Source organism: Stegodyphus dumicola, chromosome 12 (assembly GCF_044657685.1).
Source record: "Stegodyphus dumicola isolate Sdum_Otavi_A_Nest chromosome 12, ASM4465768v1".
Taxonomy (NCBI): Eukaryota; Metazoa; Arthropoda; class Arachnida; order Araneae; family Eresidae; genus Stegodyphus; species Stegodyphus dumicola.
The window spans coordinates 100,038,006-100,053,606 of NC_140779.1; the positions used below are offsets into that span (position 1 = coordinate 100,038,006).

The 15,601-nt window shown below is 33.4% G+C and overlaps 1 protein-coding gene and 1 non-coding gene across 3 annotated transcripts in view; one reads left to right on the top strand and one right to left on the bottom strand.

Annotated features, from left to right (window-relative positions):
* The window catches only part of LOC118192081 (uncharacterized), a 177,589-nt gene that overhangs the window by 26,990 nt on the left and 134,998 nt on the right, over window positions 1-15,601 (top strand). The window lies entirely within an intron of this gene.
* Window positions 9,027-9,100, bottom strand: TRNAT-AGU (transfer RNA threonine (anticodon AGU)). The gene has a single exon. It is a non-coding gene; the product is annotated as a tRNA-Thr (tRNA).

Genomic DNA, 15,601 nt, shown 5'->3' on the forward strand with positions numbered 1-15,601 from the left:
CAGGAAACGTCCCGCAGTTTGTGGATTAGATAAGAGAGGGGTAGGGGATCTTCGATGAAATTTCGCGCAGTTCGTACCCTACCCTAGGAAGTCATATGATCTCCACATCAGATTTTTTTTCCAAATTAAAGTGTGTTAGTTAATGATTAATTAAACATGTTAGAATTATTTAAAAGGAATGTGAATGTAAGAAATTAATATTGAGCTATCAATATATTTGAATTACAGAGTGTAACCAACGAAAACTTCTTATAGGCACCGAACTTCAGATTTCAAATAGAAAATTAGTATAATTCTGAATTTTTTCCCTTTGTGGGTATTATTGTTATTATTTATATGTTTTGATAAATATTAAGTAAGCGAAATTTAATATTTATTTAAAATATATTTCTTTTTCTTGAAAAAAATCCGGCCCGTCGGCTGCTCTCAGATCGTGCATTTGGCGTGCATGCAATTTAAGTTTGAGACCTCTTAGAGCGTTCTTATCTCAGTGATCCGTAATATCATGTGAAGAGGAAGAAAGATCTAATTCTCTTAAACAGGATTGTTAAAGAAGAACAGAAAGGTCATTGAGGAAACTTTAGATTACTTGTCGCGTCATTCTTCATTGCATTCTTAATTACGTCTTTGTACTGCTATCTTAAATGAACAAGTAGTGTAGCTATGCTTTGTTTAAAACCTTTCTATACTAATAACTTTTTTTAATGAATTTATGTTACATTATTTTTACTTCTTTGTGCGAAGTAAAGGAAGTACTGTAAACTCGAAAAATTTCGTTTAGAGATTTCAAGGGAAATATCCATTTTGACCGTTTTGCGTGAAATCTGTATGTACGGATACAATAACAGACTCTTTTTTCCAAAACGGATTCTAAAATGGATTCAAAATGGATTTATTTCGTGACGTCCATACATACGTACGTATCTCGCTTAACTCAAAAATGATTAGCTGTAGAACATTGAAATTTTGTATATGGGTATGTTATAACAAGTCATATGTTATAACATCTAGTTTGTATATGACATCTCTCTCTCTCTCTCTATATATATATCCATTCTCCTATATATATATATATATATATATATACCCATTCTCCTTACTGGGTTTAAAAGTCCTTACTCGGCCTTTATTTTCTCAATCGTTTACGTTATCATTATAAGGGCGTAGTTATCATTATCATTATAAGGGCGCAGCCCTGATCCTCCTAGCCGGCCGTATGATCAAAAACTGGGACTTGCCAGAAAAAACAAAAAAGTCCAAAATCTGAGTCTCATTGCCGAATTCCAATTTTATATTTGTTCGTATTTATAATTTTCATTACTGCCATTGCAAAATCTTTCAAATTTGAATAGTTCCTTTTAAAATCTTCCTTAAAATTCTTTCTATATTTCTCTTTTGCACGCCGGGTAAGCGTACATTCATCGACGAAGTGCCTGGCGTTCCCAAACTTGTCACATATTAAGCATTTATCATTATTCTGTGAATGGAACCGATTAAAATAAGCCGGGAAACGCCCATGATTAGTCAGTATCTGATTTATATCAACATTATTTATAATATTCATCTTGTTTAACTTTATAATTTTCACTAACTCTTTTTTTCTTATTACACGACTCCCAGCAAAAATTCCATTCTGCATAAATCCAGTTTTCCATTTCAGCAATGGTCTTATTTCTTGAATCTTAAATATCAAAATTATCGGTTCCATCCGCAAGTGCCGCCATTTTAGCAAAAGTGTCCGCCGTATGATGAAAATATTCATGTTTTGGAAATATCTTTAAAAAAAAATGGACATATAACGAAATCTAACTTTTAATGCTGTCTTTTGGTTTCTGTTACTTATATTTGGGTTATATATTATTTAAGTTTTATATTCGTTATGAGAAAATAAAAATACAAGAAGTTTGACTCCCGTACGACAAAAATGGATCGGGATATTTAATTTCAAAATTAGTCATCTTCAACTTGCCTTGATAGATCGTTAATTAAGTTAGAATAATTGGAGGAAATAAGTTTAAGTGCAGCAAAAAATGCGTATAATTTAATAGGCCATACAAGAAAGTCATGTCGTGTCTATACCAGACTTTATTTTTTCTGTTTGAAACAGAGAGGTTACGGTCTGAGAGGGAAGTTATTCCCAGCTATTAAATCTTTTAGGAAGATTCAAGCTAGCTATGGATAGAGAACAGGAAGTGGCAATCTGTGATATAGTCATATTTATCGATTTAACTTTCTCATTAGTCCTGCCGCTGGTTTCTGGTAGCGCAGTAGATTGATTATGCTTCATGAGTTCTGAATGTCCTTACTCATTTTGCATATGTTAGCGAGAAAGAAGTACTGGGTATATCAGCAGGTCCTAATGTAGGTTCCACGTCGCATAGGAAGGGCAATTGGATTGATAAAACCCGCAGTTTGATTCAAATTTTGACTATTAGAATTTCAGAAAGGCTTAAGTAGGATATGACTCCCCCCCCAAAAAAAAAATAGTTGGGAAATAGGAACATTGTGTCTGAACATTTCAGTGTTTTCTCGAAACTTTTGATGTTTTCACTTGTTTATTTTATGCAATAAGAACATTGTTTTGAAAAAATACTTAATGTTATGCCATTTTTACTAGCTGATAGTTTGACGATTTTTTAACTCATCCTATGTTTAGGATTTGTTTTATTTAAATTTTTTAAAATTTAATCTTCTATATAAGTGTACTGTCGATTATCCGGGGTATCGCTGGGGAAGCAGGTCACGGATAATGAAGAAACACGGATAATCCAAACTATCAGTTTTCATGTATATTACACGTGCTTATTTCTTTAAAAAAAAAAAAAAAAAAAAACTTTACTTTGTTTTTGAGAACGTTTATATATTTGTCGAATTTCACTTCTTAAGTGTTATGTTATTGTATTCGAATCCTGTTTGGTCGACGAAGTCCAATAGATTCAACATTGTCATTGCTGGCTGTCGACTAATGTATAATTAATACTCAGTATTTTCTTCGTTTGTATTTTCAGTACCACTCTCTGCGTCTTCTGTTCATGTGGTATTTGACACAATATCTGCATTACTCGAGCACTGAAAGCCCGGCTCAGTCGAATCGCCATCGAATCATTCCTGCATGTTTTCTCGATCGACATTTTCGAAGAAATCTACTGTTTCAGTCTTTTGGCATGCAACTTTAGTTATTGCTTCGACTTCTCAGGAAGAATCTTTCTCCAGGATGGTACCAGTGTTATTGGTTTTACTTTCCACCAAGCTTTTGCGAAGCGCTTTTTGGATTCTGTTTGAACAATATTAAAATTCGATCAGTAATTTGGCATTAAAAATGGTTTAATTCATTTAAGACATCCCCGAATGTCACTGGCCGCGAAGTTTTCATGTAAAAGATGGAACTTTTCGTTTTAGTCATAATGATATTTTAGTAATTATAATTTTTATTCCACTTAGACCATATGAAAAGTTTTAGAGCTGACACTTTTTCCCATAAAATTGTCTCTGCATTATTTTGGAACAATTCTGCTGGTGAAATGCGTGTTTGAGGTCAATATTTAAAGAAATAACCACCCTTTTCGAACATTCTGTATGTCATAAAAGCTTAAAATTTATTATTAGAAGTAAAATCTCTAAAACATGTTATTATTATTGTCATTATTATTTGAATAAATGATACAACTTAAACATTTTCAGTATAAAATAGCGAGTTTTATAATTCGAACTATGTGATTGAATCTTCTCATTATGATTAATCTTCATAGAGGCTAGTAAACTGTATTTCTGAAAACGTAAAAAACCACAGTTATTGAACATCATCTGTTTAAAGGGGATGAGACTATTGGAAGCTCTTTTCACCGCGGGCTTTTCTCTACGAGAGTTTAGAAAATTTAGTAACATTAACACATTGCTGATGAATCACGAGTTTACTCGTGATCCGTGCCCCATCTGTTACTGATGGATCCCGAGATAACTCGTGTTTTTAACTCTTTGTCTTTAGATATTACCTGCTGTGATATATTTTATCAAGTTTGTCTATTCATATGTTTACATATGAATTAAACTCAGTTGCCAATCCTCGGCAACTGAGTTTAATCAATGTATTAAACTCAGTTGCCGTCATCTCCCTCTTATTTACAGGTTTTGATTGCATTTTGGTAATTTGCATAATCACTACATTTATTAGTCACTGCTGTTTAATGTGATCCCGTTTGTCTATTTACTTTGATAGCATTAACTAAATGATAACCTTAAAAGATGAGCGTAAAAAAACATTCAAAACAGCAATGGAATTTAACTAATTTAATATAAAGGAAACAGGAAGCATATAAATAAGCATTTTCCGGAATGTTTACTAGGAAAATGCAAAAATGTGTTTATGAACTGTTTACAGTTTCTTTAATGCATTAGTTCATTTATGAACTGTTCATAACATTTCTGGAAATTTTTTACCGATGCTATATCCAAATGTTAATACTCAAACTACATCCGTCATTTACTGGAAAAGAACATGCAAGTGTCAAATTAAAAAAATCAGCAACTTTAGTTTGGCTAAGATGTTTCAGCGGAGATTTTTTTTCCCTTTAAGAATCAGGTGGGGGGAGGAGTCGGCAGAAATTTTTGCTCCTGAAGTAGAGGAACCTGTGTCTGATAACCCTTAAAATTTATCTGAAATTGATTTTTTTTTCCTTTGCCTTATTTGGTTGATTAAAATCGAAAGCAAACTGTTTTTGGCGATATTTTTCTAACACTTGGCAATTTTTATAAGCTATTTTGACCTCAGTTGACGGCTTTCCTTCAGTTAAAAATTTTTTCCTATAATACTATGATCGCATTAACCGACTTACTGATCAGAATTAGCGAAGTATATTTTATGTGTTCGTATACACATAAAACACGTTTTATGTATACACATTTTGTGTGTTCGTTCGAGCAGGACTTCGGCAATTCGATAAAAAAAATCCGAATGATAGCATTAGATGCGATCACGTAAGGCAACGTCGATCGTATTAGCCTGAAATTTATATTCCGTCATGCTCACCAGATGTTTGGACGTCATCACATTTCCCATCTTAGTGTGAGTGTATAGCGTCTGTGACTAACCTGATGTTTGGTGATGACGGGTTTGTTTTGCAAAGAATTGTGTACTTATTATGCCCAAACGTCAATGAAATATAAAACATCACCTAAAGCACTCAAATGATATCCTTTTACACAAATAAATATAAAATGTTGATTAGACATAAACTCATGTAGTTGATCATCCGATCATTTTAATGTATTAATCTATGCGCTATATCAAGTCAGGCTGTGAGTATAATATAAAATTTTCAACAGTGTTGTAATATACTGCTACTGTCCAAGGAAAAGAATTCAATATGCATGTGTGTTGCGTTTATAATTGTTTCAGAATTAATGAATTTTTGTCCAAAAGTTTACTACAGGCCTTAAAACGTCCTGCTAATTGCGAAATATTCATGTATCATGCCACACGCGTTTGATTCTGATAGTAGTTGTAGTCGAGATTCAAACCTTGAAAAATTTTCATCCCTAATCTATCTACTATGTATAGCTGCAACTTGCTTTTCGAGCGTCCTAGTTTGCATTTTAAGCAGCGATTTTTTAAAAAGATCTGAAACTTGTGCCAGAATCAGATGCGTTTGTTTGGCACATTTGTTAGGGTTGTTCGATTTGGCGCCGCTTCGTCTCCCGGGGCTTTGCCTTGACACAATTTTCAGTAGGTCTTAATGTTAGATATTTGTTATAAAATCGGCGAGGAGGAATTTCCTCCTGAGCTAATTTAATTAGCCTAATGAGCAGCAGTTTTCAAGATGACTTTTTCACATCGAATAAACATATCAAATCATCTTTCTTATAACACAATAGCTAGGTTTCTAGAAAATATCGTGTTGGGTGAAACCGTGTTATACGAGACTAGCAACCAATACAAAATGGAAGGACGTTTCCGCAAAACTTTTGAAAATAAAATATTTTTAACAGTTGTCACTGTTGCCTCATTTAAATTTAGAATTTTCGCAACGACCTTTTAAAAAACGATTAAAAATTAGTTTTTTCATCTCTAAAAAAATAATTTGTTTTTTTAAAGTTTCTTTCTTACTTTCAGATATAGTTTGGGACTGAAATATAATTTTGCTATAATTACGCCTGAAAACTACAAAGTTAATTAATAACACATATTCAGAATATTTAAAGAAAATATTATTTCAGAATCGCAATTACGTATTTTATGCAATTTGCCAACTAAATACTGGGAGCATAAGATATCTACTGTGTAAATGGCGGGCACTACTTAATTTCAAAAGAATTTCTATGTGCGAGAATGCGGGTATTCCTGGAATATATTTTACAGTACATCTCCAATTATCCGAACTCCGACTATCCAAATCGCTGATTATCTGAATCCCGTTCAGAATTTTTCAGAATCAAATGAAGAAGAGAAAGAAATGAGGGAAAGGAAAGGGAAGAGACAGGAGAAGATGAGGATGACGTGTCACTCGAGGAATTAAGAAACATTCTTTTGAAAATTCCTGGATGTTCAGAAGTTAGTGCTGAGGGATACAGCAGAATGGATGGTGTGCGATTCGTCAGACCCTGGGTTTCAAATTGTAAATAATGATGAACTTATTGAAAGTGTCAGAGAGAGGAAGATGACCTTAATGTCGAAATTAACGCACATACGGGACCATCAGCTAGTGAAGCGTTTGCCGGCTTTGAAACTGCGTTAAAGTGGATGGAGCGTGACCCCGAGTGTGACCACATGCAACTTTTCATTGTCAAGCGGATGCGCGACTTGGTTGCCCGAAAACGGATAAAGATAGTCAAACAGCTTGCTTTGACCGAGATGTTCAGCAAGCAATGACTTTCAGCACTAAGTACAGTACGCTATATAAAGTGTGCGTAAAAGTGACGCCTTTTCATTTTGATTAATTAAAACCTCTTTTCTTTCTTTCTCCCATTTTTAACATATAGTACATACAGTAATTAATTAAAGTGCAACGTAGACCCTTTCTTCGGAAAAAAAATCCAATTATCCATATGAGGTCCGGTCCCAATTGATTCAGATAATTGGAGTTCTGTATTTTTGTGCGTATAAATAACTAGGTTGTTATTGTGTACTATACAGGATAGTTTAGTAAATAACTTAATTTTGTAAACGTTTGGAATAAAAATCGTGTTATTGAAATACAAATACCTACCAAATGCCATAAGAAAACAACGCATATTCATTAACGTGCTATTCACGGCTATACGAGGTTTTCCACAATTTTCTTATTATGTAAAAGCTAAACCGCGTTGTAGGAAACCATGTTATTACAGGAATTCTTGTGCTTAATTTTTATTTTCTTAAAAAGAAAAGAAGTCTTTGAAAAATCGGCAAATTTAAAATAGATCAAAGGCCAGTCGCATCTTATGTTTTTTACTCTTATAGAAAAAATGTGTACATATAAGCTAACAGAAAATATGCAAAAATATGTTTGTGGGAAAGGCATAATTAATATAATTAATTCACTATTTATTCCTTGCTTTATTTAAAAAAACTGAAGTATTGTAAATTAACAACTTGTAGATAATGCTTTTCAATGAATAACATGCATAAAATACTCTCAAAAGTTTTGTATGTATAGAAGAAAAGGCAGGCAAAAACGTTGTTGATGTATATATTGAATTTAATTTAGTTGTTGCTATTATTATTATGTAAAACTTGTTGCCTATGTTAACTTCAAAAACCTAATTAATCGACTATGAATAGAAAATTAATGATTTTATATTTTTAATACAATGGTCTCAAACTCAATTTGCTTGCTGATGAGCAGAATTTTTTAATATGAAGTATTAAGTATTTTTCAAAACATACATAAACAATAATCATCATGTCGCAAAGGAGAAAAATTCCAATCTATATATTTATTTTCGATTCGTAATCTAAAGTTTGGTACCTGAAAGGCACTTTTTTGGTTACTCTGTAATTCAAATATATTGAACAGCTAATTATTAAAATTTCAGACTGATAGTTACTTACAATAGTTCTAACATGTTTAATTAATCATCAACTATCTTACTTTAGTTTAAACTAATACATTATTTATGAAAACTTTTTAAGTTTTCAGAGAAAATTTTGAAGTTGGACAAGACTTGAGAATATATAATGACAATTTAGTCTTTTTCTGTTATTTATTAAATTTTTCTTCGACTTATAAATAAAAATACATGTTTTATATTTAAATAATTATAAACTTCTTTATTTCTTGACTACAACCTGATACTTGATGGTGTTTTAATTCTGATAAAGTTTTTAGCCTTCGACAGAAATTACTACAAATTATCTTCGTCATAGATTATAAATGTTGATCGGACTTTAATTTTTTTATGTGAAAAAAATCTTATCACATATAAATGTATTCATAACCGAGTTTATTTATTTTTTGACAAGTACGAATAAAAGTAGCCATTTCTTTTCATTTTGAGGATAGTATTTTCCGCATTGTTGAGGTTCATTAAATGAAAAAAAAGTTTTCTTTTGTTTTATTGAGAGGTTGTTGTTTTCTTCTGTTTTGCGAATATTGGAAAAACGTCTCTTATATTCCCCGGTACGAACTGACATGGTCTTGACTGCAGGAAATGCATTTTGGTTTTTCATCAAGTTTTAAATTACAAAGCGAGCTTCTATGATTTAGTCCACGCTTGCAACATGGTCATCCATTAAAACATTTATGCTGTATATGTCCGAACCGCTGGCATATGCCACTGGGTGCGAAGACCGACCGTTTTTATACCATTTATTTACCATGCCACCTAGCGGCTCGCCGTTTGAGTTCCGGCCATACATTCTATGACGAATGATGCTCGTGAAAGTGCTCCAGAAAAATTTAGATGCAAAAAAAGAATGAAATCTAGGTTTCGAAATTTTTAAGTATCATACAATTATGGACTTTCTTCAACAAATTATGCGTATCATTACACAACTAAAGGTGTAGAGTCATTAGGTTAATTGGAGGCAGAAAAGATGAAAAATATGCAACCGCCTTCGCCGGGAATCGAACCACGGACCTCTGGAATACTGGCCCAGCGTGCTGAACCATTACACCACGAAGGCACGCTAGGAAAGTGGGAGAAGTACCTTATAAGGGATGCTAAAAAATGTTTCGGAAAAGCTTATTATAGGTTTTCAAGAGATGCAACTGATAATTTCCTTCTCGGGAATAGAAGAATAATTTGCATTTCCTCCCAGAGAAACCATAGCCGAGCGGTAGAGTTCAGGGTAGTCCCCGTTCTTCGCTCGTGGAGATTTCATAATTTCTACAATGATGAAGAAATTCATTTTTCCTCCACATCTATGTGCACTGGCTAAAGCCAGTTTTTCTTTTTCACTTTACATCGCACAGTAGTGCATTATTTCAAGCTTCCACTTGTTTGGACTTTGTGGTTTCATACCTCAAGCCCGAAAAAGGGATATGTTTATAGACTGGTAAAGGCCGAAAGGGTCGTGCACCTCTTTTGCAATCGATGGTTTGCGGTCTACCCAACGGCATTTTCTACTGTGCACTGTCAAGAAGATTTCTGGTTATACGAACCACGAAATTTCCAGGGCGATGGATTGATCGAGGTGGTCCTAGCTTGGCCGGATCTCTCGTGCCTGGCTTTTTCCTGTGGGGCCATATGAAAAGCTTAATCTACGTGTGCCCCATTTAAACCAGTGTGGATGTAGTCGCTAGGATCGCCCTTGTTGCCGGCGATATTCAAGAAATGCTTGGTGTCCTCGCAAATGTGAGTCAATCCCTATGTCGCAGGTGTGAAGCCTGCATTACAGCTGGTGGAAGGTCTTTTGAGCAATTTCTGTGAGCATGTTCGGTTAATAAAATTTTTCTGAAGTATCTCTTCTTATTCTTATATTAATTCTTTAAATGTGACAGTAGAAAACTACCCTTTAATGTTTCGCCGCTTGCATTCCGACCATAAATTCTATGACGAATATTTCTCATATAGCTGCCTTCTGTCACGCCCTAAAGTTTTGCGCACTTATTCAGATTCACCCTGTATCTGTTTAACTAGATTAGAAACATAAAACCACTTAAATTAAAGATAGTTAACATCAATAAATAGTTCACTTAAGGGTAACAAAGCAGCAGGAATACATATGGAGAGATGCAGTTTTGGGGAGAGGGAGGAGACAGCAAATGTGCCAAAAAGTTGTCAAGTTGAAATACAGTAGTTATTCCTGAAACTGAAATTGTCACCATCTGTTAAAAGTGAATCAGAAATTTCATGATTTCTTAAATGAGCTAAAAGCGTTTTATGACTCAGGTATCTTGGATCCTTCAGCTGGGGTTACAGCCGAAAACATCGCGGCAAAAACATCGCAGACGAAAATGTCGCGGAGAAAACAACGCAAGGCGAAAACGTCGTGCTACAAAACATCGTGGGAGAAAACATCGCAGTTCTAAAACATCGTGGTACAAAACATCGTCGTCGAAAATAAAGCGGTTCAAAAACATCGCAGTTTATAAAGTTTTTACTGGTAATATTTCATGAAAAGTATAATCTATAAGTTACATTTAATTTTCTATGCTTAAGTTTCCTTCTTACGTTTTCAGCAAAAATTTATTAGTTAATAAAATATGTGAAAGTAAAATTTATCCTTCTTTACACCTTGCGCTCACAAATCATTATGGGAATATCCATTTACAATTATTAAAACCTGAAAAAAGCATGTCTGCGATATTATCGTCATGCGATGATTTGTAGATACTTTATTTTTTACCACGATATTTTCGACGACGATGTTTTTAAACTGCGATGTTTTTGAACCGCTTTATTTTCTACGACGATGTTTTGTACCACGATGTTTTAGAACTGCGATGTTTTCTCTTTGCGATGTTTTCTCCCACGATGTTTTGTAGCACGACGTTTTCACCTTGCGTTGTTTTCTCCGCGACGTTTTCGTCGACGATGTTTTTGCCGCGATGTTATCGGCGGACACCTTCAGCTGGATATGTTTTTGTTGTCGATAATGTGACTGTTGAAAAGAATGGTGGTGGGATTCCAAAACACAATGTCACATTTTATTTTATCTGAAATGCTTTCCTCCAAAACTCAGTTCATTGCCAAATAGTATGTATTTAGCGTTGCCTGCTTCCGATAACATTTTTCTCTTTTCCTTTCTAAGCGTACATCGTTATGACGACCTGTTTGCAACCAGATGGGAATGAAAGAATCAACACCAATAAAGTATATTACAGGGTACTGCCGATTATCCGGTTTGCGGATTATCCGTGTGTGGCGGTGCGCAAGAATTTGTAAGAAACAAACCGCGCAAATCAGAGCATCGTCTAAAAATCGCTGAATTGCATCTTTAGTTTAATTTAGTTTAATTGGATTTCCTTGTACAATTTATTCTGTGTGATCGTTGCCCAAGGCATGCTACCAGTTTGATTCAACCGATGAACCATAATGTAATATCATCAGTGAAACGACTTGAACCGTTCTGGTCTTCTCATAAATCTCGCCGAAGAAGATGACGCTTTAATCAAGTTCTGTAAGAAGTTGACTGCATTGGGAGTAGCAAAAGGAATATACGGAGTAGCAAAAACTTGATTGAAAGTAAAACCAACTACACCGGCTCGATCATATAATAAAGAAAGATTCTTCTTAATATAGAAATCGGAAATTTATCTAATTGTGAAGAAGTCGAGGCATTAACTGAACTGTATGCTAAAAATTTGAAAATTCTTCGAAAGTTTCGATCGAGAAAACATCGAGGAATGGTTCGGTTGAGATTCGACTGAGGCGGACTTTCAGCGCTTGCTTAAGACGGATATCGTTTCAAACATCACAAGAACATAAAAGCCAGAGAATGGTACTAAAAATACAAGCGAAGAAGATACTGACAATTACATTAGTCCTGAGACAGCAGTGACTTCTGTTAAAACTCTGTTGGACTTAGTCCGACCAAAGGGAATTCGAAGTCGGTGATAAAAGAGCTTTCTGAAAATTACGCAGTGAAAGTCGGCAAATATTTTAATCGTTCTCAAAAAAATTAAAATTACAGATTTTTTAAAGAAATAAACACATACAATATACATAAAAATTGATAGTTTGGATTATCTGTGACTGAATAATCTTACATAATAGCCTAGATAATCGAGAGTACACTGTATTAAAAAATTAGAGTTTCATTTTTCATGTGAAATATATCATAGAGGTTAGTCATATGGATCCTCGGATGAGAAACACTATTTGAGATTTATTGGATATATTACTTGATTGGTGATTTATTGGAATTTCACTACGGTTATCTGTATAAAGAGCGGAATGTTTTCGTAGAGGCTAAAATTCTGTGCAAATGATTTAAAAAGAATGGAAATTCTCTCATATTCAGGTTACGAAATGCACACCAGCGCGTAATCACATCTGAATACAACATTACGTGTCCTACGTTTTACACCACATAAGCAGCCATTAAAATCCAAACAAAACACAGTACCTGAAATCAATACTTTATTAATTTAGTTACCATTTGTAATTATTTTATCTATAACTAATATGCCGTGTACTATGATATATGTCAGAGAACTTAAAATGGAACTTTTGTGAGAAGTGGTATTCGAACCCATGCTCTCTTTCGAGGACCAGAGCGTAATCTGGTGCCTTACAGTCCGTTGTTTCAGATCTGATCCAAAGTCGACCTACCATTATTCAGCCATCGTATTCGTTCAGTCATTGGTGAGGTGAAGAATCACGAGATGCCGAACTGTGGTATGATAAATTGAAATGAGAGAATTGTTTTTACAATAGATAGAGTATTCGAAGAAGTTACAAAGAGCCTTCAGTAATTTCACTTTCTTGATGTAGTTTCGTTATTCTCTCAAAGCCTTTGAATGCAAAATACGAAAGGCAATTACATTATGAACTCCATGACATTGAATAACGAAGAACTCGCTGAGAGAGAGAAATACTTCAGAGTTTTATTTCTGTTACCGCTTTGGAAGATGAAACCGAGAGGTAGTAGGGTAGTCGATTTGAACTTCTACAATTTATTCTAAAATGCAATCTCGAAAACAAAATTTAAAATATTGTAATTCTGTTTCGAATTTTCCTCACTTCTGCTGTAAGTATGACTTGTTAGGAGCGGAGGTTTGCTAAAGATAAATTTATTAACAAGCATCTAAGACTTAAAATTAAGCACATTGTTTTTAACAATACTATGCTGCAGTGGTCTGAAACTGGGGGGCTGCGGTCCGTATGCGGCTCCCCAGGCAATTGTATGCGTTCCGCGATCATATTTCAATTATGCTGTTGAAAGATTTAAATATTCTGATTATTTTAAGTCTGAGTTTACATTATTTTCCTTTCCGTTAAAAACGAACATGAATAATGCACCAGAAAATCTATAAATGGAACTAGGTTTTACTAGCTTTTGTTCGTACTTGTTAAACAATACATAAGCTCAGTTACGAATTTTTGCCCTAACAATAATCCCTTTTTTTGGAAATGCATTTATATATAAACAGTTTTTTTCACCGTTGAAAATTAATAATGCAGCAGAAAATCTATAAATGGAACTAGGTTTTACTAGCTTTTGTTCATACTTGTTAAACAATACATAAGCTCAGTTACGAATTTTTGCCCTAACAATAATCACTTTTTTTGGAAATACATTTATATATAAACAGTTTTTTTCACCGTTGAAAATGAATGAGAAAAGTCAGGCTATACATCTACAGTCCGTGATGAAGACAAGTTCTAGTAATTCCTTTCTTTTTCTTTTGTAATTTCACTCTTCCTTACTTATCGTAATAGTAAGGCCATCAAGTGTCAAGCTGTAGTAAGCAATAAAGAATTATCTGCATACAAATATATGCATTTTTGTTCATGCGCTCGACGAAAAATTTAATAAATAAAGAGAAAGAGACTAAATTATTATTTATTTTCAAGCTTTGTTCAACTCGGCAAATTTTTCCTAAAATTTTAGATAGTTTCCATCATTTATTTATTTTTAGTTTAAATTAAAGTGAGGTATTTAGTGATTCAGTAAACATGTTAAAATTCTGTAAAAGAAATGTCATACTAGGAATCAAACATTTAGCTGTCAGTTTATTTGAATTACGATGTGTATATAACAAAAATATCTTAGAAAACTTTAGATTTCAAGTAGGAAATAAATTTGATTTTTTTCTCTGCTATATTATTAATATTGTTTATGTATGCTTTGATAAATATTTAGAAAGAAAAATTCAAAATTTATTTAAAATATTTTTTTCTTTTCTAAAAGAAAAAAAGGGGGTGGGTGAGGGAGTCTGAGACCACTGCTATACAGTTTAGAGAAGAGCAACTGGTGTACTGAAGCAAACTTCAAGAATGTTATCGACGATTTTGCAAACGGAAAAACAAGCCAAATAGCACTTTAAAATGTTGGAATTAAAGTTTCTTTGAAAAATGGACAAATAACTTTTACTTATTTCCCTGTATATCATTTTAATATTTTATAGATTTTATTTTTTGATATGCAATGACGGGGGGGGGGGTAAAAGTCCAGCTTTGCAACTGGTCTTCGAACTAAGTTTTAAAGAATTCTTCACATTTTCGGTTTTGAATAAATGTAAACAGATATGAACTGTTTTCCTTTTTTGTATTTATTCACATTATTTGTACAAAGGATACGTTTTTGAATTTCGACGTAAGTCTGGAGGCAAAATTTTGTCACTAATTTGTCACACCAGATGGCAATACGTTCGCATAAGTCTTATTTTGTTTTCACAAACGAATGTGAGCATCTCTTTGTTCTACTGGTATCAGAAAGATGGTTTAAGTTTAGCTCTCCTCGCCTCGTGACGTCTGGGAAAGTATTTTGTTTCATTTGGTATATTTAGTTTGCCCGCACTAGTGGTAGGACGGCAGTTGCGAAAACAAAATGGCTGAGGCCTATTTCAACGAAGTTTAAACCCTCTTCTGCGAAACACTGTTTATCTCCTGGGAGAGGGTAACAATTTATATTTGGCTGTGATAGTTTAAAAGTATTGTTGTATTTTTTACTTTCTGATTTCCACACACTATTAGATTCCGTTTCTAAAAATTCGTTTGTAGTTTTAAATGAATAGTTTTAGATTTTTTATTTTTTTAAATTTGATATGTAATCAGTTTTAAGAAAATAGTTCAGGGAGGTATCTGTAACTTTTCGTTATGTAATTTTGAATATTTAACCGGGAAAATGTAACTCTCATTCAAACTGCGTTGATGTTCCTTTGTAACAATATGTTTAATACTTTTTCCAAATAAACCATATATACGAGTATGTCTAATTTCAAAGATCTAAAACAGATTAATGACGCACGTGTACTCTGTAATATGAATAGACTTATGAAAGTATTTTTCCAAGTAGTTTCGATCTACTAATGAATAGAATCTAATCAAAACGCCAAAGAAAGCATTTGAAAAAGTTTTAAACTGGATGATAGATTTAAATAGAAGAAATCTGCTTGATATTGAACTTTAACAGCATCATGCATATAATAAAAAATATTGAAGCTTAATTAATTTATGATCGATTTATGCTTAATGTATTTCTGTGTAAGCTTTAATTTCAAAAATTAAATAAAGT